Here is a 27,843-nt window from a genome sequence, read left to right on the forward strand (position 1 = left end):
CCTGGGGGGTAGCAAACATGTCACGTCTTGTGGTGGGCCCTCCTACGTGTGTGGAATCGTGGTGGCAGGCGCAAGCACCCGACACGTGATGTCTACTACGCAACCTTCTTCTTGTAGATTCGTGTTGGGCCTCCAAGCGCAGAGTTTTGTAGGACAGTAGCAAATTTCCCTCAAGTGGATGACCTATGGTTTATCAATCCGTGGGAGGCGTAGGATGAAGTTGGTCTCTCTCAAACAACCCTGCAACCAAATAACAAAGATTATCTTGCATCCTCAACACACCCAATACAATGGTAAATTGTATAGGTGCACTAGTTCCGCGAAGAGATGGTGATAGAAGAATAGTATGGATGGTAGATATAGGTTTTTGTAATCTGAAAATATAAAAACAGCAAGGTAACTAGTAACAAAAGTGAGCAAAAACGGTATTGCAATGCTTAGAAACAAGGCCTAGGGTTCATACTTTCACTAGTGCAAGTTCTCTCAACAATGATAACATAATTAGATCATATGGCAATCCCTCAACGTGCAACGAAAGTCACTCCAAAGTTCCTATCATGGAGAACATAAGATGAAATTGCTTGTAGGGTACGAAACCACCTCAAAGTTATTCTTTCTGATCAATCCATTGGGCTATTTCTATAAGTGTCACAAACAACTCTAGAGTTCGTACTAAAATAACACCACATGACACACATTAATCAAACCCTAATGGCACCTAGATACTCCAATGTCACCACAAGTATCCGTGGGTCAATTATACGATATGCATCACACAATCTCAGATTCATAATATTCAATCCAACACAAAGAACTTCAAAGAGTGCCCCAAGATTTCTACCGAAGAAACAAGGACGAAAACGTGCATGAACCCCTATGCATAGATTACCCCAATGTCACCTCGGGAATCCACGAGTTGAGTGCCAAAACATACATCAAGTGAATCAATAGAACACCCCATTGTCATCACGAGTATCCCACGCAAGACATACACCAAGTGTTCTCAAATCCATAATAGTATTCAATCCGATAATAGTAAAACCTCAAAGGTAAAACTCAATTCATCACAAGAAGGTAGAAGGGGGAAACACCATATGATCCAACTATAGTAACAAAGCTCGTGGTACATCAAGATCGTGCCAAATCTAGAACAGGAGAGAGAGAGAGAGAGAAAGAGATCAAAGACATAGCTATGGGCACATACCCTCAGCCCCGAGGGTGAACTACTCCCTCCTCGTCAAGGAGGCCGACGGGATGATGAAGATGGCCTGCGATGGTGATTTGCCCCTCCGGCAGGGTGCCAGAACGGGCTTTCATTTGTTTTTCGTGAACTCAGAGGCTTGCGACGGCTGAACTCCCGATCAAGGTTTCTTTCTGGGGGTTTCTGGAGTTATAGGAATTTTTTGCGTCGGTTTCACGTCAGCGGGGTCCATGAGTCAGCGATAAGGCAGGGGGCACGCCCTCCACCCTTCTCATTGACTCGGGACTCTTCTGGCCCAACTCTTGTGCTTCGGTGGCTTCTTTTGGTCCATAAAAAATAACCGTAAATTTTCAGCTTGTTAGGACTCTGTTTGATATTCCTTTTCTGCAAAACGCAAAAACAAGGAAAAAAACAGAAATTGACACTAGGCTCTAGGTTAATAGGTTAGTCCCAAAAATAATACAAATAGCATATTAATGCATATAAAACATTCAAAACATATATTATAATAGCATGGAACAATAAAAAATTATAGGTAAGTTGGAGATGTATCAGCATGCGGCTCCGTGATGTCCCCCCCCACCCCCCCGGTCACGGGCGGCGCCTGGTTGGAGTACCCCGGGTAGGGCCCCGCGGAGCCAAATGGTCCGCCGAACTACATGGACGGAGTTGGCTGTTCCAGAGCCATGGTGTAGACTGGTGGTGGCAAAGACCTGGCCGCCCAAGCTGGTATTGGCGACGGGGATGACGGGAACCGGATGTGCTGTATCGGTAGGCCAGCCGGTGCGGGCGACGGCAGGCCGAAGCTGGGCAGAGGTGGCGCCTGGAGTTGCAGCTGTTGTTGGCCGGGAGCCGTGGCAGCAGGCAGCGGCCACTGTGGCCAGAGGGGAGGCTGGGGATGGCTGCAGTTGTAGCATCTATGGCGATGGCCCGCGGGGGTGCCCCGCCTGGAACGGCAGCAGCGGTGGCCTGCTCAGGGCAGGGATGCCCTGGGATGGCCACGACAGCGGGGGTTGGCTGTAGGCGGCGGTGGTCGCAGCCAGCGGAGGCGCGGTGGGCCGGCCAAGTACAGGCGGATGCTTTGGACGGCCGTCACGAGATCCCAGAAGGTGCTGGTGACTTCTTCCGGTGTGAAGACGGCGGGTGAGGACGCAGCGGGGGTGACCGGGGCCGGCGGGATTGCCCCGTCGGTGGTGATGGCCGCCTGCGGGGTGGAGGTGGTCGGCAGCTACGGTGTTGGCGGTGAAGACGACATGATCGATCCCGAGTCTTTGGATACCAAATTGGTAGAACCCAGGGTCCTACCGGACCTGCTCCTTAGGTTGTAGGGGAAGACAGGAGGTTGTCGGGGGCGAGGACGCTGCGGTCGGCGCGTGGGCGCCGTCGCGATCAGGAGGGAGGGCGGCTGCAAGAGAGAGAGAGAGAGAGAGAGAGAGAGAGAGAGAGAGAGAGAGAGAGAGAGAGAGCTGGCTAGGGTTTAGGATTTTTCTCCTCTGGGAGCCGGGCAATAGATTATTCGTATTGCTTGATGTCAAAATAGTCTTACATCTAGTATATATAACCACGGTTCTAAAAATAAGATAACTTGTGGGCCAAGTCCCTAACTAAACTTGCCCGGTGGGCCTCCTATGGCCATAAGTCTGCCCAGTCATAACAGGAGTCCTTGGAGAAAAAACCTTAATTTCAGTGGAAGTTTCAATATTTGGGCTCACGCCATCGCTCGACTGAAATTTGAAGACATAGAAATATTGAGACCATAATGGGTCAAAACACAACACGAGATTATAATCAGAGTTTGTTGGTCCAGGTTCAGTATTTGGAAGTGCCATCCACTCTTGGGTTGCTGGATTGCACACAATAGCGTTGGAAATTTTCTGACTCGCATTTCCTCCCCGCTAACAAAGAATTAGGCCATTGCTGCAATCCTCAAGCTGTATTGGGTACTTATAACATGGCACAAAGCTAAGTGTTGTGTCAATTTTCTTGTCACTGGAGGGCAGTCCAGCGAGATGGATGGCAGTGCCAAGAGACCAGGGAAGTTTGCCATGCTCCCGTTTCCTGTACAAGAGACCAGTGGGAGTTCTTGGGAACTTTTGCCGGTAGTATGGATGAGATGAGAAGGCAAGCCAAGACTTGCAGACACATTTGAAGCGGCACAAGGACTTCAGCGGCAGTCGAGACAAGATGTCCACCACCAGCTCATCAGGTAGTACACATGTGGATATCCCTTGCCGGGGCTTTATATCTCGCCTGAGCCAATCTAGCATCTGAACTTATCTATACTACTATTATCTATACTACTATTAAACAAGAAAACATGTTCAGGGGTGAACAAAAACTCTGCCGTCCGCCGAATCGGCACGAAAAGAGGAGCCAACGTCTGCCGTCGGAAAAAAAAGGAGAGCCCACATCTGCCGTCGGAAAAAAAAGGAGAGCCCACGTTTCGTCCTGCCTCGCCTCCATCGTTCCCCACTCCCCTCCCTCCCTTCCCTCTCCTCCTCGCCGCCGCCACAGGACGCTGCTGGGTCCCTCTCCTCCCTCCAGCAGCAGCGGCCGCACGAGCCGCAGCGGGCTCGGCCTTCGTTGGTGGCGGGGTTACTCTCTTCTGTCAAGCAGCGGCAGCGGGGGATGCAGCGCGATCGGCCTGCGTCGGCGGCGGCGGGTCCCTCTCCTCCGACGAGCAGAGGCAGCCGCATGGGACATGGCGGGCTCGGCCGTGCCGAGCGCAGGCTCACTTGACGTGGGAATCATATTCCTCGAAAACAGATGCAGGGATCACCGCGGATGCCGCAGGTTCTATCATCGAACAGTTGGCATGTCAAATTATGTCCCTGTTATCAGTGTATATCCACAGGTCGGCGGAGTTGACTCTCTTGAGGCTGACGCGGCAGAATGGACAGGACTGGGATCTTGATCTCCTACAGGGAGGTAAGGCCACACTCTTAAAACAATGGACGTTCATTTACGAAAAAATGGAATGGATCATATAGAATGTTGATTGTCAGACTCTGACACTGAAAGATAAATCTTGTGGCATTATCTTGAAGTTGATCCATATTTTGATTTAATGAATACTCAAGCTACTACCATCTTGATGTAGCGAAGGAGGGGTAATCTCATACTCAAGCCAGTTGAAGTCCTCCATTGACACGCCGAGGACGAGGTCAAGCGCATCGTGGTGTTTGAGTAGGAGAAGCAGCGGGCGGCGGGGCTGAGGATGGTGCAGGCGAGCGGGAAGAAGTGGGTGAGCACGTACGGCAGGAAGGCAGCGGGGATATGGCGGCCCAGTCGATGTGGGGGTAGAAGAAAAGGCGCTCGACGGAGTCCATGAAGAGCCAGGCGAGGTCGTCGAACAAGTGATGTGGAGCTCCGAGGACGGGTGTCCTCGCCGCCGGCGCCACGTGGATCTGCTCCAGCAAGTGCACCTCCGCTTCCGCCATGGGTTCGCTGGCTTTTCTTGCTTGGGTGGGTCGATCTTATCTTCTCTCTATGCCCACCTACCACTATCTGACTATCAGTGTGCTTTGCTTGCTTGCCTGTGACTACAGACATGCGGGGTAGGTTTGGCACTAATCTACTGGAGTGATTTAGCTCCCATACTGCAACGAACACGTTTCGTCCAGCCATCGCTCATATTTCCGTAGTTCACAAGACCATCAAGACCGTCAAAATGAAGGTTCATGTATCCATGTGTAAGTTTTAAAATCTTCACAAAGGTAGGAACCAATAGATTGACACAAATTGCTCACTCAGTGGTTCAGCCTAGTCAGACAGCTTTCATGCCTGGACGACACATACTCGAAGGAGTGGTCGTCCTACATGAAACACTTCATGAGATTCACTCGAAGAAACTAGATGGGGTTATCTTAAAAGTGGATTTTGAGAAGGCTTATGATAAAGTCAAATGGCCTTTTCTTCAGCAGGCAATGTGTATGAAGGGTTTTAGTGAAACCTGGAGGCACCAGGTGGATACTCAAGTCCAGAAAGGTAGTGTCGAAATTAAGGTGAACGATGATATCGGTCACTACTTCCAGACGCATAAGGGGTTGCGACAAGGGGATTCCATGTCACCTCTTTTGTTCAATATTGTGGCACATATGTTGGCCGTCATTATTGGCAGGGCCAAGCATCATGGCCATGTAGAGGGTCTAATTCCTCATGTGGTTGATGGGGGGGGGGTGTCCATTCTACAATATGCTGATAACACTATTATTTTCATGGAACCTGACATGGCTAAAGCACGTAACATGAAACTTATCTTATGTTTATTCGAACAATTGTCTGGATTAAAAATCAATTTTCATAAGAGCGAGGTGTTCTGTTTTGGGAAAGCCAAAGACGAGGAACATACTTACAGACAATTGTTTGGATGCGAATTAGGTGCTTTACCATTCAATTACTTGGGTATTCCGATTCATCACCGTAAACTATCCAATAAGGAATGGAAGTGTATTGAAGAACGAATTGAAAAAAAACTCAGCTGCTGGAAGGCAAGTTGATGTCATATGGAGGTCGACTAGTTTTGATTAACTCAGTATTGACTAGCATGCCAATGTTTTTACTTTCGTTCTTCAAAATTTCGAAAGGAGTCCGAAAGCGACTTGATTTCTTTAGATCTCGTTTCTTTTGGCAGTCTGATGAGGCCAAGAGGAAATACCGTCTTACCAGATGGGATATCCTTTGTCGACCTAAAGACCAAGGGGGCCTCGGTATTGAGAACTTGGAAATTAAGAATAAATGCCTCATGAGCAAATGGTTGTACAGGTTAGAGATAGAGCCTGAGGGCATGTGGGCTCAAATCCCGCGCAATAAGTATTTGCACTCGAAAACGCTAGCCCATGTAACCATCAGACCGACTGATTCACTATTCTGGAAGGGACTTATGAGAACAAAGGATATGTTCTTTCGTAGGGTCAAATTCTTGATTGGCAACGGGATGTCAACAAGATTTTGGGAGGATACGTAGCTAGGAGAGACACCTCTGGCCTTACAATATCCTACCGTTTATAATATTGTGCAACGTAAGGAAGATTACGTAGGTATCGTCCTTCAAACTATTCCCTTGAACATCCAGTTCAGACGTACGTTAGTGGGTGAGAGATGGACAACCTAGATGCACTTGGTTCGTAGATTGATTGAAGTTCGACTCTCCGACGTGCCGGACTCCACACTTTGGAAGTTAACTAAAAATGGGATATTTACGGTGAAAACTTTTTATACGGATCTGATTAATTCCGGCCCCATCCCAAGGTCAATTCATATATGGAAGGTTAAGGTTCCTTTACGGATTAAAATTTTCATGTGGTTTGTCCACAAGCAAGTAATACTCATAAAGGACAACTTACTTAAGAGGCGATGGGTAGGTAACTCGCGGTGTTGTTTTTGTACTAAGGATGAGACAATACAACATTTATTTCTCGAATGCCCACTTGCCAAGTTACTTTGGAGAACAATTCATATAGCTTTTAATATCAATCCTCCAGTAGATATTGCGTCTTTGTTTGGGACGTGGTTAGCTGGGCTAGAACAGATCACGGCAGCTCGTATTCGGATTGGAATATGTGCGCTATTATGGGCTATATGAAACTGCAGAAATGATATGATTTTTAACAGACTACACAACTTAACTTTTTTGCAGGTTATCTTTAGAGCTACAGCTTGGATCCGTACGTGGTCCTTATTCACTCCTACGGACTCTAGGGAGCCTTTGGTTACTGGGTGCAACCAATGGGAGATGGTGGCTCGGGTTATATTCAACCGGTTCGGATGGCGTTTGCATAACAGGATAGGAGTCTAGAGAGCTTGTCCTTATTATCAACGTACCGGTTGTCTTTGTCCGCTTGTATTTTCCAGTTCTATGTGCTTTGTTTTTGCTCCGTTTGCGAGCTGTAAGACCTTTGTGTTAATACTTTCTGGATTTTTAATAAAAGGGCCGCATGCATCATTATGATGCAGAGGCTGGGGGTATACCTCCATTTAAAAAAAAATCCATGTGTAAGAATAGCTTAAATCAAGGTCTGAAACATATCAAAAGTCCGCAAAGCGTATGTTTTTTGTATCTTAGATTTCTGCTAGGGTGTTATGTATTTCAGGTGTATTTGTATTAGTTGATACTTGCAGCAAAATCACCACCATCATACAGAAAATCTAACAAATTATATGTATTGATGCTTCCTTGAGTCTACCACTAATGGGATGGCATTGTGTTTTTACTGAAAAGCTGTAGCAGCCTTGATTCAAGTCGAAAATGAAGTATGAACCCATTTTTATCCAATTTATGTGGATTGTCTGCCCATAGAAGGTACTGATAATGAATCGCCTCTATGTTCTTAAACTACATTTCAATTGAGAATTACTATCTCTAATGAAATATGGTTGGCCAGTGGTACAAAAACACTAGCCTTGCTGCACTACAAATTCTAACCTACAGTAAGAAGGTGCTTTCCGCTGGTGTATATCCCTTTGTTCCGTCGAATTAGCAATAGTACAACTACTAGCATGTCGCCGCCGCGCTCGTCGATACGTTGTGTTTATATATGTTACTTCTATTTTTACAGTTAAACTCAATTTAAAGCAAGAGAGCTAGATAGTTGAGGTTACAATCATAAAAGAAGAAGCTAGAAATGACACATTTATCATCACCGTGCATATGTATTAATGTTAAGTTTCGTATATATGTTGCTTTTGTCTTGTTTTATAAACTTAAACTTAAAATGAAAATCTTTAGTTCCATATGTTAGTATGAAAAGGGCAAAACATGCATGAAAGCAAATTCGTAAGTTTGTAATGAAAAAAAGGGCAAGACATGATAAAAGCAAATTGAGGACGATACACTAATTATTAGGATGAGTGCTACATCTTACAAAGTCCAAAATACACATCGACACTATCTTAATAAGACTAAACACATTTCATTTTTTTATGACATCGCGGCTTCATGCATGTGATGAACTTGTATAGATCTTTTGCAAATTGGTGCATATCTTCGCTAGGATCTTAATCTGTCTTGTGAATTTATTTTGCTAGGCGGTTACATGTTGAACTGTCATTGGTTGGTGCGTGCCTTCTCTTGCATTGGAAACAGGTTTCTCTTTGTGGCTTCAAATGTGTTAATAGTTATGATCATTGATAATCAGGTGATGCTATAGTGAGCACAACCTTGAACAGCTCACGATCGGAGGCGGGAAGAAGCATGGCCAGGAGCAATGGGGCCGCTATCCTATGGCGTGTTTAAAGATCAAAGCGAAACCATCATTGGGAGAGAAGGACATGCTTCGTTCGAAATTGGGCCGACCGGGCAGAGGTTGGTGGAGAACATGCCGTACTGCCAGAGGACATGGCTAATCACATGAAGGAAAAATATCTCAATCAGAAAAAAAAAATTCAAAAACACCTAAGCTAATCACATGAAAGAAAAAAAATCTCAATCGAAAAAATTAATAATAACTAAAAAACGAGCTAATCACATGCACGTAGTCACATCCATTGACATGCAGGTAATCACATCCCCTGAAATTTTTGCCCTGTCAGTGCACTCACCTATCAGCTGCCAAACCGAAAACTAACCAATCCCATGCCGCAAAGCAGAAGGCAGTTTGAGCAAAAAAATAAAAATCCCAGGATAAATCGCTATGTCCGTCCAAGGAGAGTACCACTCAATTACCCTGGAATTCAAATGGGAAGCCCATAAAAATGGATGGTAAATCCAGGAATATCTTAAATAAAAAAAGAGAAATGGGAATCCCTAGGGGAAATAGAGAAGTTAGTAGTACGTGAAGAAAGAAAGAAATTAGTTCAAACACCATGCATGTTGGTGTATCCGTGTATATATGCATTTCATGTCCAACACTGGATTTGTTCAAATAGGCACATTGGGTCATCAGTCTAAAGCACATCAATCCAGAATCCAGTTATACCGATTATACATCCATTATTGACAGAAAGCATCCACTAATTCCATCCTCATCATTGAGTATAATCTCTACTCCTAATGGAGCAGTTGGTAGTCTCCGCCGGTCAATTTTCGTCCCACCTCCGCTGGTTTTTTTTCGTCCTAAAAAAATCTACGATATTTCCTAGGTTAACCAGGGACAACTATGACGACGCCTTAGCCTCCCTCGCACGAAAAAAACCCTCCTCTCCATCCACCCCTCGTGCGACCGCTCTCTTCCCCTCTCCTCCCGGTGCGGCGCTGCCCCATCTCTTGCTCCTCCGCCTCCGCCGCCCCTGCTTCCCTCCCGCTCAGACACCTCCACCGCTCCCACCCTTCTCCCCATTGTCGGATCCGCTTGCATATCGTAAAGGTTAGGCGGCGAAGCTCCACGTCCGCGACGCGCATCGTCAAGGAAGCTGCTCCCGGATCTGAGGTCGCGCGGCCGTGATGGAAGGGCTCGAGGTGGCCGCCGAAGACCAAGCCCCCACCATGTCTAGAATCGCTTCCTTCGCCGTGTTCCACTGAGGAAGGAGCCGTCGCTGCCGATCGTCTTCCCCGATGGTCGCCGTCTTCCCTGCCGGTCCCCGTGTTATACGGTCAGTCGTTCGTCTCGTTCGTATCGCTCCACCTTCACCTCGCGCAATTCTTCTATCGATAACCAGCACCGACACCTCGGACGAAGTCAACTCCTCGCTCTCGCCCAAATCCTCGCCTGCCCCAATCGCTCCACAAATCGTTGCATGCCTCGCTCACGCATGAAGCATATCCGCCTCGCGCTGCCATAATGGAAGAAAGGGAGCTTCCCGAACCCTAGCGCCGCGCCCCCGCCAGGCCTGTCTCGCGTGAACCAGACAACCAGTAGCCTGCTCTCGACGCCTCCATGCGCCGCCGCCGCTGCTCACGGTCACCGCGTGCCCCTCGACGACTCCACGCACCATCGCCGGGTTCCCATCTCGTGAGCGGCACGGGTGATCGGAGATTCGGAGTCTCCAGATCACAATGTCCTGAAGCTGCGCACTTCCCCTCCACAACCTCTCGCTAGCCACAATAACTACAGCAATGATGTCGAAGAGGGCGTGCACAAGACCATGTCCTTCCGGTGCCGCCACCATGAGATCTTCTATTGCCGACCACGCCACGATCATTTTCCTCCTACCTCAGTTAGTGCTACCCCTACCTCTTCGCCTGATTGTTGAGATCATTTGTCAAATTTGTGTGTTAATGTGCTGCAGGTTTCGTACGGCAATTCACGACAGGAGCGTTGGCGCGGGCTCCAGGTACGCCCTCGGCCACGTCGCCCCTGGGATGCCCTTTGGTAGGTCTGAGCTCCAGGCCCCCAAGCCCATGGCACATACAATGTTGGTACCAACACACATGTCGAACTAATGGATGTTGGTATTTTGATCTTGCTCTGTTGACCAGCAGTACGATGTAATGTATGGACGTGTCTTTAGGATCAGTGGCAAAATATGCCTGAAGAACGTGTGCACGGTGAGTTAAAAGATTCAGATATGGTCCTTATTTTAACCTCTGTAGTTCTCCTTGTGCTGCTTCTCATTGAATTTTCAGTTTTACCTTTGTTCCCATATGGCTGCAAGCACCCTTAATCGCGAAACCTAGCTACATCAATGCGCCGCCGTCGAGGACAATGCCCAGCCCGCAACCGAGGTCTTCCACATATAGGATTTATGGAACAGCAGGGGCAGCACTACCACAGCTACTGTCTTGCTGCAGTGATGCGGGCTGGAGCTAGCTGGGTTGCACGCGGTGACGAGAGCATTGTATATGTCCGTTCCTCCACCTTCAACATGTCGATTGCAGGTGAGGACTTCTTTTTTTTCCTTCTCCCTTTTTTCATGCAAGTGTAGAACTTATTGTATGATTTAGTTTTTGTCTACACATAGATGATTCAGATGTTACTCCCTCTCTCTCAGTTTACAGGGTATGCGCGTATCCCTAGGTCGTCAATTTGACCAACCTAATACAAGTTATATATTACAAAAAATATACCAATATAAACTTCAAATGTTCTATTTTCAAAAGGTATAATTTTTATGTTATATAGTTTATATTAGGGTGTTAAAATTGGCAACCTAGATATACGCGTAGGACTAGTAAACTGTGACGGAGGGAGTAACGTTGAAGAAAAGATCGACATTAATGTGTGTGCTCATCTAAAAAATATGATTACTTAAATAGCCAATAGTTAATTCTACCTTTGTGAATTTGCAGAATGTTGAATGCTATTGGGTGACATTTCTCATCATGACATTTAATAAGAGGATATTTGTTATCAAGCGACGTCAATGTCTCAGGTATAGATAGTTCTGTTTTGAGGAAGATGATGTGCAACCAGTGAAGAAAATATATTAGGGTGGAACTCCAATGATTTTGTGGATCACTATCTATAGTTTTTTGCGGCCTATAAAGCAGAGGTCCGGCGTGTCAAAATAGAAGTTTCCATGAGTTGTTGCTTTATAAAATTTAGGCGCCCCTATAATGTTGTTGATGATAGAGTAGTGCAACTTATTCTGATTAGTTTTGTTCCCTCCTTAGATCTACGGCCAACACCGGTTTTACTTCTCATATATACAATCTCTGATTCTTTGAGAAGCTGAGCAATTGATTCAGGTCATGCTACTTCCTATTATAGCTTTCTCTATGTCTATAGTTCAGTAATAGTGCATTACCAATTAGGAGTTCTCGATCATATCCCAAATTGTGATTTCCACTGCATTTTCTTCTGTTATTACAACTAATAAATTACTTGTGCTATATTAGGAATGGATAAAGTGGCTGCTCCTCCCTACCAGTTACAGCGAGATGAGGCCCCTGGTGATCCTCTGAAATTTGATTCCCTTGATGGTCCAGGCTCATTTTGCTTTGAAGTCTAATGCACATTTTTTTTATCTCACGTAGGAAGAATGTATTCCCTCTTTACGAAGATGTCTAGCTTGCCTATGTGTTGTAATATTAATAAGTGCATTTGGCCTAACAATTTGTGCACCAAATGAATTTGCTGCGATATGGAAGAACAAGGCGGCACACAAGAGTTGCCTGAATTGCGGTGGCAGCGACGTTGTAATATGTAAGAGTTTGCATCAACTTGGTCTCTTTTCTATGCATAAATCTGATGTGTTGGCCCTTGATTATCAGGAATGTGTTATCAGGGATCGATCTTGTGAAGAACAATTTCGTTACTTTAATAACACACACTTGTGACCCTGAGGAGCCTTGGCGCAGTGGTAAAGCTGCTGCCTTGTGACCATGAGGTCATGGGTTCAAGTCCTGGAAACAGCCTCTTACAGAAATGTAGGGAAAGGCTGCGTACTATAGACCCAAAGTGGTCGGACCCTTCCCCGACCCTGCGCAAGCGGGAGCTACAAGCACCGGGCTGCCCTTTTTAATAACACACACTTGTAGTAACTCATTAAGAGATATATACAGTAAATGCAAGATTGCTGAGCTAAGAGCCACCTGTGTTATCTCCATAAATTCACTGAAAGCAAAAATAATTTGCCCATAGTCATGCGAAACTGCAATCTATAATTCTTTTTAGTATTATTATACATTGCTTGTGCATTCCATTTTTTATCACTTCTAATAACCTCATTAACTCATTTTCCTATCATCATGTCAGTCCTTGATCTACAATTTTTTGTTAACATGTTGCACTACTTTTGATTTTCCATTTTTATCACTTCCAACAACCTCATTGGCTGTTTACATCTCATTGTGTATACCAAGAATGCAAGAGTGATAATTTTATTTTCTGACATTAGTTCTCAATTAGGCTTACAAATATTTTACATTGGCAGTAGTTCTGTCATCAAGCTTATGTAGAATGTATTCCCTAGAATGGTATTTCAGCCATTTGGATTTAGGTGGTATGTGATGGCGCATATTTTCAGCCATTTGGGTTTAGGTGGCATGTGCTGGCACAAGAAAAAGGAAGGCCCTGAACTGAAAGAGAGCAAAATATATTAATGAATTGACAGAATGCCCAAATTGCTATTATATGAAGCAAGGCTTATTTCTCGAACTTGGACAGGATGATATGAAGCATTTGATACCGACGCTCACCTCTTTGACAAGCCATGCAGAATACATTCTTATTCATGCAGTTACCTGCGAGCGACTACTTTACTGTACTTCTTTTTCAGGCTTATAGTATTTCAGGCCTCTATTCCAACACACACATTCCAGTTGCCCTTGGTGAGCAAATAAGATATAAAGTTACTGGTAATGTTCATTACACATGTTAAAAGTAATGCAAATCATGCTTTCTGAAGAGTTGAACTACTGACTATTGATCGGAGAATAGTTTTTGCCTTTTTGGTGACCAGTGCCCAGGGTGTGTGAAAGCGTCTAAAGTTAAAGTTTAGATTTATCATATTGGCTACTCTTTCAAAGGTAAAAGCAATAGCATTATTTCACTTCTACTGTAGATTTTTCGGCATCCTTGTATTTTTATTATCTGAGATTTGCATAATTATTTTGAGAATGGGGAGAGATGAGACTGGTAGTTAGCCCACTTCCGTAGCCTGTCAATATGCCTCTGAAATTGCTGGAATAATAAACATGGCCACGATCATACATGTCTATTTTAGCTTCTCTACTACTCAACATACTTCACTTTGGTATTTTTGGTACGTCTGAAAGTAGTACCTTTTCTAGCATATGTGAGTTTATAGGACAGGTTTTAATAATCCATGTACAAAAAGGCAACGTTTTTAACAAAAAAGAGAGATTATACTTATACTTCATATGCATCATGTACATATATAATGTTACAGATAATTCTATTGCGTGTGAATGAACAGAACATTGAGAATGGCACCAGAAAAAAGCAATCGAAGTGAACTCCCTTTTGCTGATATCGGAAATTTGTGCCATGGTCCATAAAGATAACAAGTGCAGGTGTGTGTTCCGATCCGGTATATTTGTTTCATGTACCACAAGAGATGACTCTGCTATTTGACCATGATCTTGAGAGGTACAACTTTACTTAGGTTCTCTATGTTCATAGATACGATGAAACCAAATAAAGCCGCAACTAACATGTTACATTGTCTTTCAGCTATGAACTTTATGATCATATTAGTGACTCTCAAGTTCGGCAAGAGTTTGTACAAAAGATAGGGAAAGTGTTTGAGGCTGCACTGGAAGAGATAATTACTTCTCTCAGTTCGTAGTGCCTTTTTTTTGCTGATATCTCTTGGGTTTTGATTTCTTGTATATATGCGCACAGACTGGCAAGTTAAGCACTGGCGGAGCTATGCCTATAGCTGCAGGGGCCATGGCCCCCCCAGCCCATGAACTTTTTCTGAAGCAACTCCATTTTGGATAGCACAAATTCAGAAAAATACAGTTTTTGGCCCCTCCAGAAAATTATATTTCATCATTTGCCCCCTCAGCTTTTCCTCGCTAGCTCCGCCACTGAAGTTAAGGGAAGAAAACAAGGAAGATGTTTCACTGCCCACATGCTCAGGGCTTCTGGGAAGAGGCGTCGACTTGGCTCGGCCTTCGCCTGCCTCCCCTACACTCCAATACTTGGGCGTGTGATGTAACTTGTCACCCGCAGTTTTCAGTAGACGATCGAGCCAAGATCACTACCATAATGTGGTCTATTTGGCATTCGAGGAACCGAATCAAACATGGCAACGAGGGGAGGGACCCCATAGCAACCATGAGATCTATCAAGGAAGCAATCTCCCTCTTACAGCTGCCTCGGAAGGACGCTATGATTCTCCCAGGTCACGGCTGGCGACCCCCGGAAGAGGGTATGATCAAAATCACAACCGATGGAGCCCTAAACTTTGATGAAGGGCGGGGCGGTGCTGGAGGAGTGGCTCGCTCCTCTACGGCCCTTTTGGGTTCATGGTGCAAACCATACGTGGGAGTTTCGGATCCCTTGATGATGGAGTGTTTGTCCTTGCGAGATGGAGTCCGATTCGCTTGTCTTCGAGGATTCCCGCAAGTGACTATGGAAGTCGACTGCTTGGAGCTGGTGAAGCTCTGGCACACTCGCCACAATGCTCGTTCTGTTGTGGCTCCTTTACTTTTAGAAATAGGAGAGCTATGTACTTCTTTTTCTTCTTTCGATATTCAACATGTAAATCGGTCGGCAAATCTTCCGGCGCATCTATGTGCCAAGCGTGCTTGCACATTGAATGTTACGGAAAGCTGGCTCGATGATACCCATGGCTTCTTGGTCACCAGCCTACTGGCTGACTGTCCCAAGAATGCGTTTAATGAATAAAAGCTCTCTGATTTCCCGCAAAAAAAAACAAGGAAGATGTTTCTATAGATAAGTCCATCGCAATTTTTAAGGCCAGGGAAAAGGTCTTGATATACCCCTTGATCGCAGGTTTAAATGTTATAAGCATGGTTCCCCACATCCAATTTTTCAGGGCAGGGAGCTTCTTTACCTAACATGGTCAAGAAGTCTGCAAAATCCAGTGACCATAGAGTAGAGCCAGTTGCATACATATCTACAGAATGCATGTAGTGTGTGTGTGTTATCTATATCTTGGTAAGTCACCTATCTGCAGAATGCATGTAGTGTGTGCAACATGTAGTGTGTGCGTGTGTCAGATATACAGTGAAAAAAGCACCACAATGCAAGTGTCAAATCTTCTTCTTGATGCAAATTTGCGACTTTGTTCTGGACTGGTTGATGTTACACTGAAGGAGGAAATGAGTTTCAACCTTAAAACGACCTTAATTATGTTTTCAATTCATTTGTATGTATTGGAGCCCGTAGCAACGCACGGCGTTCTACTAGTCTAAATAAGACTACACTGGATCAAGACATGTAAAGCATTTGTTAATAATAAATATGTAGGACATGACCAAACCTGAAACTGAACAGAACAGAGATGACATACGGCCATCCCAGATAAAAGTCGTCACCCATGATGGCCAAGGACGTGTTCAGACCAAGTCGCTGCTGAATTGATCTGTGGTTCCATGTTCCATGGTCTATACAACATAAACATGAAATCTCCGTAAATAGACACGCAGGCACAAAAAAATAAAAGGAGAAGACAGGAATTGAAGTAAGGAGACGAACGCTTACTACCCACGTACCTGTGAAACGAAGACAGTAGCAGCATGGCCGCGTGCGAGAGGAACGCACGCCCCAGCAGTTGATGTTGTAGAGCGCCGAGAAGAAATTGGTCGACCCGCAGGCGACGCCGTCGTGCAAGATGCCAGCAGCTCCCCGGCTTTTCTCGGTAAAGCAGCTAAAACGGCGCAGCCGGCTCCTCCATGGTGGTGGCTGCTCCTCCTTCGACGAAGATGCCCGAGGGATGCGCTGGCGGCACTCCCGCTCGAACGGTGAGAGGCAGACCCACCCGGCGATGGCGATGCAGGTTCTCGCTCCTCAGAGCAGCATCGGCATCGACTCGACGCAGCTCCTTGCCCGATACAGGCCCCTGGTGGCGGCGACAGAACCCCCCTGCGCGGCTGCACCCCGAGCGATCCCTGGTGCCTTGTGCGGCTCCATTGACTGCACGCCCAGCGGGCTGCCCTCGATGTCCCTAGCAGCTTCCGGTCTTTCCACGGCTCCCCGCAGCGTTAGGGCACCATGAACTGCAGCAGGAAAAGAAAAACATAATGAGATCGGAAGAGGTGGAGAGGCGACGACAGCGAGAACATGAACAACATCGACGGGAATGGCATGCCGTCGCCGCCTTAATCCTGCTTCCCGCACGCACGCCTTTTCTGGCAATCTCTGTGCGCCATCGCCATAGTCGCGTAGAGAGAAGGTTGGAGCGGGACCCAGAAAAAGAGGGCGCCGAGACGGGTAGCGCCGAGGACGGACGTGGGAACAACCTTGATCGGGAGACGCACGCCGAAGGGAGGAGCTTTTATAGCCGGAAACGGCGGTAGAGCGGTGCTAGAACATTGGACGGGATTCTTCGTGACCCGCCTTCGACTGCAGATGAAACGACGACAACTGCACCGATAAGAAAGAAACAGCAGGCTCTGGAATAGACGGTAAAAGCGGCAGCGAGAAAAAAAACAGCAACATCTACTCCCTCCGTCTAGATGTGTAAGTCATCTTACGAAAACTAAATATTTCAAAACACTTAGGCGCAGTGCATTAACTTCTACCTCGTTTCTTGTTTCTTGACATATCAACCAATAAGATATCAGGGGTGTGCATGTTTCTAATGACTTGAGACTACTAAACATGACATGCAGTGGTTAGTTCATTGCATGCAATGCTATTAATTAGCAAATAAGTATTAAGGTCTTTCGTTTTTCCCTCCTCCTTGGTCACGGTGCACAACCTAAGATGACTTACTCACCTAGACGGAGGGAGTAGATAAGATGATCGAGGCGGCACTGTTGTTTCTCTTCTCGCAGCAGGACGACACCGATTAGCCCAACGGAGGACAACACATATAACCCAATAAAGAGACTTCCGCAGTCAGCACCATCTAGATCGAACGACCGAGAGCGGTAGAAACACGCCACCGCGAAGCGAAGGAAGACCAACTGGGCCAACAGCAGCACGCACGCAACCCAATGGGACAACATTAAGGGACAAAATTACTGTTCTGACCTATGTGGCTAACAAAATCCCGATTTGACCTCGTTTTGAAAAAAAAAATCGTTTCCGACCTTTTTAGGTGACGCCAACATCCCTGGCGTCTGGGTTGCGAAGCAAACGCGCCATGAACCCTGGCGTCTGGCCCCTGGCCCGCACTGCCCGCCTGCCCGTTGACCTGCTGACGTGGCAAAGGTGCCAGGCGCCAAGGACCCTGGCGTCTGGCCCTGGTAACTGGATAACCCCCACGGGCCGAGCCCACCCACCCATCTGTTCTTCTCCCTGGCGGCGCACGAACAGAGGGGTTCTCTCCTTCGCCCCCCTTCTCCCTCACACCAAAGCCCCCCTTGATCTACTCCATCCTCCACCCAAATTTGTGGATCCGAGGCCCCCAAGCATCCTTGAGGTATTCTCCCCTATTCCCTCCAATTTGTTTTGGTTTTCCCCTCTCATTTTGGATGCATTATTTCACATTAGGTGATGTTAGATTAGTAGATGGTTTCTTTGTTTTAGGAAATAGTTTGTAGTTGATAGATGATTTGGTAGGTAGTGTAGTTGGTAGATGTTTGTAGTTGTCCACCAATAGACATAGTTTGTAATTTTTTTGAATTATAGATGATGTAAGCATGTGCTAGTAAATTAGCTATATGTTGAATATATAGATAGCATAATATTTGTTTGAATCTGAGAAGACTACTTTGGCAAGCAAATATATTTAGAAAAAATATTATATGTGTGAAGTGGTATGACAATATAGTTGAATATATAGATGGCATAATTTTTTTTGCAAAAGAGATGATGAAATTTGATGAGTGTGTGTGACATGATTTGTTTAATAGAATGGCGGATGATGATTATGAAATTTATTTGATGGTGAAATTTGGTACTCTAGATGATATGTGTGCATATGAAGAAGAAAGAAATGATGTTGTTATGTTTGAGAAGAATGGTGTGTTCATATGGCATAACTTGGAGAAGGAAATTTTATTGTTTGATATTGTTCATGTATTCATAGATGTTTGTGATTTGTTTTGTAGGATGGCGGATGATGATGGACCTTGCTACGCCGGATTAATCGATGAGTGGGATAAGGAGCATCGTGCTCGTGCATTGAGAACGGAAAGGTAAGAAGCAAGACTTATCAAATTTCTTGTTTCTCATTTGTGTTCTTGTATTGATCAAAACATCACTTTATTTGCAGCTTGTAGTTGCTATGCGCATGAGGGGTCATTCCGCTGATGGCTTTACTTACGACCCGCGGTACGAGCCTTATATTCGGAGATTGGGTCTTCTCCCATTCGTGTTGCAGTTTAAGCGACGCGCTCCGCCGGTGAACCACGCGGCGTTGACCGCACTTGTGCATCGTTGGAGGCCAGAGACTCACTCGTTCCACCTTCCATGTGGGGAGCTGACGATGACCCTAGAGGACATGGCTATGATAAGCGGCCTTCCTATCAACGGACATGCTGTTACCGGTCGTGTCAGCTTCGTTAATTGGCGAGAACGGGCTGGCATTTTAATTGGTGTTCAGCCCGACGACCCTCAAAAAGGCAAGGCCGATACCGCGAGAGTGATGCATTCTTGGCTAAAACTAGTCAGAGGAGACACCAATCCGTGCCCTGAGGGTGCCAATGACGTGGTTGTGCAGCAGTACGCGCGGGCCTATCTTTGGTATGTACTAACCAAGGTAGTCTTCTCATATGCAACCGGGAACTCAGCCCTGTGGATGTTCCTGGAGCTACTCAATAACTGGGATACCCAGTATAGCTGGGGTTCGGCCGCACTAGCATATTTGTATCGTCAGGTAAGAGATATTTGCAATCATTTATCTTGCATTTGTCATGTGCCTCCATATCTAACATGTTTGTTTGATTGCAACTTGACTTGGCATGTCGCAGGAAGGGAGATACATCCTCATTGGCTGGGTTTGTTTGGAGCCTATCCGTGTGGATGTGGGAGCGGATCCCGGTTGGACGCCCCGATTTCAAGAACCCCAACATGCCAAACCCACGGGGTAATCATGATGGGGTGCATGATAATGATCCATATCAGCGCCCTACGGTTGCGTACTATTGGGAACAAGTGACAGTGTACACATGAAGCTCGCATGTGCGATACAAGTGCTATATGAACGAGCTGGACACCTTGACTGTTGAGCAGGTATTGAGAAGTTCGATGAGACAAAATTTAGTCAAGAATGAAACTTGTATCTAACAATGTATCTCTTTGTTTTGCAGGTACATTGGTTGCCTTATGTGGAAGATTGTGGCTTTGATCTTAATGAGATGTGCACGCGTGATAGCCATCTTTGGCGGGCGAGGTGCCCAATGATATGCTTCTTCGCAGTCGAGTGGCACTTTGTAGACCGTGTGGCAAGACAATTTGGAAGAAGACAAGGTATTCCAATTGAGGAGAGCATGGAGGAAATGCTATCTCTGCATCGGTGAGCAAGCATGTCCTTGAGTATGTAGTAGAGCATTGAATTAGTCTATGTTTGCTAATGCTTTGTACCGTGCATCATTTGTAGGTTCGATCGAAGGAACAATGAGGATATATCTGATTGGGCAAACAAACACCGTGCGTGGATACAAATTTGGGATCAAAGATACACGTTAGTGCAATCAGAGAACAGACCTCACAATCAGTTAGCATATCAGAAGTATCAAGTGTGGTATGCGGATCGTTACCGGTTAAAGTGAAAGCCTGGTTGGACTCACGAGGAGTGGTTGGAGTTGGTGTCTGAAGACCCGGAGACTGCAGAAGGTTATCAGACCTTCAACACGGTTGTGAGAGACACCAGAGGGGCTCATGTTGACTATGCACCGGTGCATGACGAAATGGTAGTCTAATGAACCTATTCTAACATACGTGCATCATATTGTCTTCTTTCAAATACATAAGTTTGGTGTGTTCATGAATTGTAGGGCAGAGAGTTGCTTCTGTGCGTCAACGATGCCAATGTTGCACTGAGTCATCCACCTGGTGGTGGATTATCTGAGAGGACTCTTAGGAGCACGATGGAGGTTAGTTGCGATATATTATAAAAGTTTCTTTTCGTGGATTAGTTATTTGCATCTCATATCATAGCATATTTTGTGTTGTCGCAGAAGTTCAAGAAGCGGTTCCATAAGATGGCAGCTATGCTTTCTTGCCATGGTGCTCAGTCCAGTGACGTGTATGCACCGGGTAACCACGCCGCCAGAGCTAACAAACGGTGTTATGTCCAGAACGAAGAGGACATAGAGGAGGAGGTCCATGAAGAGGAGCCAGCACATCACGATGAGCATGAGTATGATGCAACACATCAAGAGGATCATGAGTATGATGTTGATGCTCCACAACCATCACAGGTTACACAACAAACACAAGGCAATGCCCGCTCTAGAAAAGGCAAAGCCATAGCTAAGACACCGGGCAAGAAAGGTAGAAAGAAGACATGGAACACTCAATTCCATAGTCTGGAGTATCCTCATCAATTTATGCCTACGGGAATGCAAAGATATAAGTCCAACAATAATGGGGAGGCGGAGGAGGCTAGCAAAGAGGAGGAGGCTAGCGAAGAGGAGGAGCATACACTTGCAGATATCGTGAAGAGAGGAAGGAGGAAGTGAGCTTGTTGTAGTTTGTTTCAATGAGCTTGTTCTAGTTTGTTTTGATGAACTTGGTGTAGTCTCTTTCCATGAACTTGTTGTCGTTTCTTTTCATGAACTTGTTGCCATTCGAATTAAGTTGCAATGGATTCGTGAAGTTGATGTGAATGTATGACATGAATTTGTCGTTTAAAAGTAGTACTCAATCATGTGATTTATGTGAAATGTTGTTTCCTGTGATGTCTATGAATTCATTGATTGCTATGAAATGTTGATGAAATCTGTCAAAAGGAGGAGTCATTTAGTCATTTATATGCACAGGGGACCAGACGCCAGGGTCCTTGGCGTCTGGTTGTAAGTCAGGAGACCAGACGCCAGGGTCCTTGGCGTTTGGCAGTCGACTGACACCAGAAACAGGGTAAAGCAGGGGAGCTAGACGCCAGGGTCCTTGGCGTCTGGTCCTGGTGCAGACAACACTTCTCTTTTCACTTGTAGTTTTGTCTAGCTACCTAATTGCACACATTGATATACACTGTAAATGACACAAATATCATGATACATAGAAGATTAGTCTCGAATAACATACATAAGCATTGCATAGTATTTTCATACAACTATAGTTCAACACACACACAAGGTTTCAAATGACATAGTCTCAAATTACACAAATTACACAAGGTTTGAAATGACATAGTCTCAAATTACACAAATAATTGAGGACCACGATAGTTCAAACCACTAGATTAAAAGCATTACATAGTCTTTTGAAACCACTAGGACATAAGCACGATAGTTCAAATGACATAAACATCACATATAACTCGGTTTCCGGTAGCAATGCAACTCAACAACCCTTTTCCATTCCCATTCGCTCAACATTTCTTGAATCTTGCCATCATCAATTATGTCAATCAATTTTCCCCAGGGCCATCTGACTGCCTCCTGCTGACATAGTACACAAAATCGTCTTCCTTCAACCCTTGCTTCAACATGAATTTAGTCTTCAACCAATCAAAAGTGAGGTCCACTTTACTAACTTGCACAACGCTTGGAGGAAGGCCTTGGACATGAACAGTAGGTCTAAGCACCCACTGAGCACCCGTATCCATCTGAGGGGGGGGCAGCAGCTCGTGAATGTGAGTGGAGATTAATGGAATGGGGGTGGAATTGATTTACCTACCCCTTGAGCATAACCACTAGGAAAAATGAAACTAGGGTTTGCACAAAAAATGATACATTAAACCAACCAAAAATAGGGGTGGAGTTGATTTACCTTCTTGTTATGAAATCCCGAAGATCCAACAATGAAACATGACTGATTTGTGAGAGATTTGTGGGGGTTAGGGCGATGGAGAGGGAGTGAGGGGGGCAGCAGCTCATGAATGTGAGTGGAGATGAATGGAATGAGAGGGCTTGATGTTGGCCCATAGCATCTTATCCACATACCCTAAGTGAAACTTGGCAGCACCCAGACGCCAGAGATGAATGGATGAGAGGGCTAGAGGTGGGCCCAAAGAATCTTATCCAGATGCCACAGACCTTGGCGTCTGGGTGTGCATCAGACACATCAGACAGGTGTCTGGTCACCCGCGTGACCAAAACGAGCCAGACACCATGGTCCTTGGCGTCTGGGTGTGCACAAACAGCAAAAAATGCTCTCTGGATAGGGACCCAGACGCCATGGACCTTGGCGTCTGGGTGTGCATCAGACACATCAGACAGGTGTCTGGTCACCTGCGTGACCAAAATGAGCCAGACGTCACGGTCCTTGGCGTCTGGGTGTGCACATCAGCAAACTGCAAAAAATGCTCTCTGGATAGGAACCTAGACGCCATGGACCCTGGCATCTGGGTTTGCATCAGACACATCAGACAAGTGTCTGGTCTCCTGCACGACCAAAACGAGCCAGACGCCAGGGTCCTTGGCGTCTGGGTGTGCACATTAGCAAACTGCAAAAAATCCTTCTCACGACGCTCCCGCTCCAATCCCCGTGCATAGGACTCCTTGAACAGGCGCTGCCTCCGTAAGAAATCTCGACGTTGGTCCTCTTGGACATCTTTTGGTACCTCGTGATCTATCCAAGTGAAGTACTTGCAAAGTGGAGGGGGGGGACTACATATAAATCACGTTTGTGTTAGAAATAAAATGACAAACATATTTACATTTTTTGTATGTATACCTAACATACCGGTGGTATGTCATATGCGTTAGTTGGCCTTCGACGATCATGTGCATAGTTGGGACACACGAAAAATCTTCTATTTTCTGTCCATGACTTCTTGTGATCAGTGGACACCTTCAGCTTGCAAACATCACCACACCAACATAGTGGTGTGGGCACATCCTTCTCCTTCTCCTTGTCCAACCTGGCCTCCATCCCTATCTTGGGCATGTCCTCTTGGTCCGCACACGCCGGCCTCGTCCTGGAACCGGATGAAGCCATGCCTACAAAAAGAACAATTGTTAGCACAAGACACAAAGAGAGTAAATGTGTAAATAAAGTAAATCAATAAATGCTAGGAATTGTATGAACAAACAATATACCATTATTATTAGATCAACCATCTAGATTAAGCAAAAAACCGAAGGCCGATCCATTATCAACCATTCTTCTACGACCACCACCACCTCTAGCACTTGTGCTTCCTCTACGACCACCACCACCTCTAGCACTTGTGCTTGCTCGACCACCACCTCTAGCACTTGTGCTTGCTCGACCACCGCCTCTAGCACTTGTACTCCCTCTATGAACACTAGCACCTCTAGCACTTGTGCTCCCTCTACGACCACCACCACCACCTTTGTCACTTGTGCTTCCTCGACCACCACCACCGTCATCTCTTCCAACTTGTGCACCATCGGTGCCACCTCCACGACTTGTTTCCCTTTTCTTGGTTTTCCTTTTCTTGCATGTCCGCTCATTGTGTCGCCCTTCACCGCACACCCACAGTTGATAGTGTCAGGAGCCTCCATGAAATGACCGCTACCAAATTGTTTCATGCCAGTGTATCCAGCCAGGTCATCCATATCACCCCTGAACCTCTTAGTTCTCCTTCTACCCTTGGTCACCACCTTGAGAAGAGGGTCTGGCTTAATATGAGGGCCATGGTACTCAAGCCACTGTGATTGGTCCAAGAAAGGGTGAAATCTTGGCGCCCATGTCAACCTAGTAGCTTCCACATGGAACTCTTGCATCCGCACGGTTTTTCCATCACAAACATGTATGTTTCTCGCCTTCGTCGCCGTTATCCAATGCGAGCATGGCCAATGATACTTACTAGGCCTCTCGCACTAGCACCACCGAGTCTTCGGATGCACCTCAAATGCAACACCACCATATTGAAAACCGTCTCGTGTTGTGCCACCTGGCTCATCAATTTGATAGATCATTTCAATTCTGTCAAATATGATAACTTGTTGCCGTGAAGACTTGCTTGCTTGTAACTGCAACCATTCATCAACCTTTTCCGGATAATCCTTTTTTTCACATATCCATTTTGCAGTCTCTTCAGAATGCCTCTGAAAGTACTCATTAAGCTTGAAGAAGGTGTACTCCACTATTGCAGTCACCGGCAATGCACGAGCACCCTTCAGCACATTGTTGAAACATTCTACTAGATTGCTTGTCATGTCGTCGTATCGCCTACCACCATCGTCATGAGCGCGTTCCCACTTGTGCTTCTCGCTTAAATTCCTAGTTAAGAACTCTTTTCCCCCTTCGTTCACCGCTGCAAAGAGTTTGTTGTACCGAGCATCAAAACCATCGGTGGTGAAGGCCACACATACATGGGTAAGGTCTTTGCTGAGCTCCTTGCTCTTACATGCCCGGTAAAAGTTGGCCACGAAATGCCTCATGCACCATCTATGGTGAAGCTTTGGAAATCCTGGAATAACAATGTCCATTGCCTTGAGTATGCCATGGTGCTGGTCTGATATGATGCATACCTCCCTAGCCCCAATCACATTGTGCCTAACATGACCCATGAACCACTCCCAGTTGTCTTGGTGCTCGGAAGGCACCAAAGAAAATGCAACTGGCAACATGTTGCCATTTGATGAGTGCGCCATTTCTACCATTAGTGTGCCCTTGTATCTACCGGTCAAGAACGTGCCATCTATAGACAAGACCGGACGATAATGCTGAAACGCCTCCACACATTATCCATAACTCCAGAAGGCACTGTGGAACACTCCTTCGTGATCCTCGACCACATGAAACATGCCCGGGTTCTTATGTGCAATCGCGCCCAACAACCTCGGGAGCTGGTTGTATGCTTCTTCATAACCACCATACAACATCCTAATAGCATTTGCCTTTGCCTTCCATGCTTTCCCATACTTGACTTCATAACCAAATTGATTTTTCACCGTCCGCATGAGAAACCTCACTTTCACAGTGAGATCAAAGCCTATGTCTTTCATCCATTTGTATCTGAGATACTCAGATGTGAGTTGACGGTGTGTCGTTCGAAGTCGTTTAGATGGCGGTTTGCACTTATGAGTGGCAACACAACTTCTTAACGCCCATTCTTCGGTTTCTTTAGGCTTTCTTGCACGAACCTTCCATGGGCATCGTTCTTTCTCACACTTCACGGTGTAACGCAACTTCATGTCGGAGTGCTCAACATAAATTGGCCTATGGTTCCGAATGGCATAGTCAGCCAACCAAAACTTCAGCATAGGCAAGCTCAGAAACTTCACTCCTTTCTTCAAATAAGCATTCTCGTCCTCATTCTCCACCCTTGGTTCTCCTGGATCCGGGCATGGTGTTGGCTCAATCGCCGTCATTCTCATTCCACCGTCAATAACAACTTTATGGGCAAGGCTGATATCTTTAAACAAGTGAGTTCTTTTTTCTAAGCCTGTCAGCTCAAAGTGGATTTGGTTTTCCTCCTTTGTGAATCCATCCTCGTCCAACTGTTCAACTCACTACAAAAAAAAGACACATCCGTGACATTTTGGGCCGAACGAATTTTTTTCTGTCATACATATGACACTTCTATGAAGATATTTGTGACAAAACCTGGTATCATCATAGATGTGGTGGGCTCCTACTTCTATGACAAAAAATCATGACAGAAAATGGGCTTTTCGTCCTGGGCGGGCCGGAGACGCAGCTGCATGACATTCTTTGGGCCGTCCATGACGGAAAAAACCGTGGTAGAAGCAAGGGGGAGGAAAATTTCAGGGAGTTGCCGGTTACGGTGGGAGGTCGGGGGCGGAGCGATGCGTGTTTCTCTCGTACGTACGCGCGTGTGTGCGAGGCGTTGGCTCTAAGTGAAGCTGAGCGAGGCGTTGGGCTCTAATTGAACCCGAGCGATTGCACTGCAGGCTATGCGTTACTGAACCCGAGCGATCGATCGATGGCTGTTAACTAAACCCGATGGAGCGATTCCTTCGCTACTGCTGCTAACTAAAGCCGATCGATGCTACCTCTGGGATGAACAGTGAGCGTTGCGGGGGAGGGGGGAGGGTTGGACGAACAGTGAGCGGTGGCGTTGCCTCTGGATGAACAGGAATCCGTGGTGTGGAGGGCTGGATGAACAGTAGACGGTGGAGGGGTGGCCGTGGAGGGGTGGTTGAACAGGACCCCGTGGTGTGGAGGGCTGGATGAACAGTAGATAGTGGAGGGGTGGTTGAACAGTAGCCGGTGGAGTCCCATTTTGCGGTACGCCACACCCCTCCCGATGAACAGGACCCCCATTTCGACCGTAGCGCTCCAACACAAGTCCGTTTCGTCCGTTTTGCGGTACGCCACACCCCTCCCGATGAACAGGACCCCCGTTCCTACTGTAGCGCTCCAACACAAGTCCGTTTCATCCGTTTTGCGGTACGCCACACCTCTCCCGTTGAACAGGACCCCCGTTTCAACCGTAGTGCTCCAACACAAGTTCGTTTCGTCTGTTTTGAGGTACGCCACACCCCTCCCGATCAACAGGACCCCTGTTTTGACCGTAGGAGGTCCGTTTCCTCCGTTTTGTGGTACGCCAGGCCCCTCCCGATCAAAAGGACCCCGTTTCGAACGTGGCCGGTCGAACACAAGGCCGTTTCCTCCGTTGTGCGGTACGCCAGGCCTCATTTCCATCGCCTGTTCCGTCCAAGCCCTCCCGATGAACACGACCATGCATTCCGTTCCGACCCAGCCGGTTGGCGCCCCATGAACACGACGATGATGTTGTTTCTCCGTTCCAACCCAACCATGTATGTATGCACGATAGGCGTTAGAGACCCTGCCCGTATGTACGTACGTGGCCATATTTTCTTTCTTGCACCCTCGCCGATGTACGTACGTGTACATGCTACGTGCGCGCCTCTACTACGACACGTGCGCGCCTCTACATCTACGACACATGCGCGCCTCTACATCGACCAGTATGTACGTACACGTTCGCGACCAGAATGACAATGCTACGTACGCTTCGACCAAGTGGGTCCCGACTGTCAGGCACTTTCTTGCCTGCGAAGATGTAGCTGGTGGGTCCCAGCAGTCAGGGGGGTGAATCATTTTTTTTTGCCTAGACGCACTTCCTTGCGTGCGAAGATGTAGCTGGTGGCTCCC

At 46.4% G+C, this 27,843-nt stretch overlaps 1 long non-coding RNA gene across 1 annotated transcript; it reads left to right on the forward strand.

The window, feature by feature from the left end:
- Positions 1-10,366: 10,366 nt before the first annotated feature.
- LOC123117334 (uncharacterized) lies at positions 10,367-10,949 on the forward strand. Its single transcript, XR_006457343.1, has 3 exons — positions 10,367-10,449; positions 10,560-10,625; positions 10,704-10,949. It is a non-coding gene; the product is annotated as an uncharacterized lncRNA (long non-coding RNA).
- The last annotated feature ends 16,894 nt before the right edge of the window (positions 10,950-27,843 follow it).

The sequence above is a fragment of the Triticum aestivum genome, chromosome 5B (genome assembly GCF_018294505.1).
Source record: "Triticum aestivum cultivar Chinese Spring chromosome 5B, IWGSC CS RefSeq v2.1, whole genome shotgun sequence".
Taxonomy (NCBI): Eukaryota; Viridiplantae; Streptophyta; class Magnoliopsida; order Poales; family Poaceae; genus Triticum; species Triticum aestivum.